Source organism: Arachis duranensis, chromosome 6 (assembly GCF_000817695.3).
Source record: "Arachis duranensis cultivar V14167 chromosome 6, aradu.V14167.gnm2.J7QH, whole genome shotgun sequence".
NCBI classification, from domain to species: Eukaryota; Viridiplantae; Streptophyta; class Magnoliopsida; order Fabales; family Fabaceae; genus Arachis; species Arachis duranensis.
In genome coordinates, this window is record NC_029777.3 from 62,127,567 (window position 1) to 62,128,914 (window position 1,348).

Genomic DNA, 1,348 nt, shown 5'->3' on the forward strand with positions numbered 1-1,348 from the left:
CATCACTAAGGTGGACCCGTTCCTTGATTTCCTTGTTCTTTATTCTTCTGTTTTTTCGAATTTTATGTGCTTATGTTTATCTATGTTTGTGTCTTGTGATCACTAGTGTCTTAGTGTCTATGCCTTAAAGTTATGAATGTCCTATGAATCCATCACCTTTCTTAAATAAAAACGTGCTTAATTAAAAAAAAAAGAAAGAATTGCATGAATTTTGAATTTTATAATAGTTTAATTATTTTGATGTGGTGGCAATATTTTTTGTTCTCTGAATGTATGCTTAAACAGTGCATATGTCTTTTGAATTTGTGGTTCATGAATGTTGGCTCTTGAAAGAATGATGAAAAAGGAGACATGTTACTGAGGATCTGAAAAATCATCAAAATGATTCTTGAAGCAAAGAAAAAAGCATTTCTATTCAAAAAAAAAAATCGAAAAAAAAGAGAGAAAAAGAAAACGAAAAAAATATATAGAGAAATAAGAGTTGTGATCCAAGGCAAATAAGAGTGTGCTTAAGAACCCTGGACACCTCTAATTGGGGACTTTAGCAAAGCTGAGTCACAATCTGAAAAGGTTCACCCAATTATGTGTCTGTGGCATGTATGTATCCGGTGGTAATACTGGAAGACAGAGTGCTTTAGGCCACAGCCAAGACTCAATAAGTAGCTATGTTCAAGAATCATCATACTCTACTAGGAGAATCAATAACACTATCTGAATTCTGAGTTCCTATAGATGCCAATCATTCTAAACTTCAAAGGATAGAGTGAGATGCCAAAACTGTTCAGAGGCAAAAAGCTAAAAGCCCCGCTCATCTGATTAATACTGATCTTCACAGATGTTTTTGGGATTCATTGCATATTCTCTTCTTTTTATCTTATTTGATTTTCAGTTGCTTGAGGACAAGCAACAATTTAAGTTTGGTGTTGTGATGAGCGGATAATTTGTACACTTTTTGGCATTGTTTTTAGTATGTTTTTATTAGTTTTTAGCTAAAATTCACTTTTCTGGACTTTACTATGTGTTTGTGTGTTTTTCTGTGATTTCAGATATTTTCTGGCTGAAATTGAGGGACCTGAGCAAAAATCTGATTCAGAGACTAAAAAGGACTGTAGATGCTGTTGGATTCTGACCTCCCTGCACTCAAAGTGGATTTTCTGGAGTTAAAGAAGCCCAATTGGCGCGCTCTCAACGGCGTTGGAAAGTAGACATCCTGGGCTTTCCAGCAATATATGATAGTCCATACTTTGCTTTTGACGGCCCAAACCGGCGTTCCAAATCAGCTCAAAACTGCCCGGCGTTAAACGCCGGAACTGGCACAAGAATGGGAGTTAAACGCCAAAACTGGCAC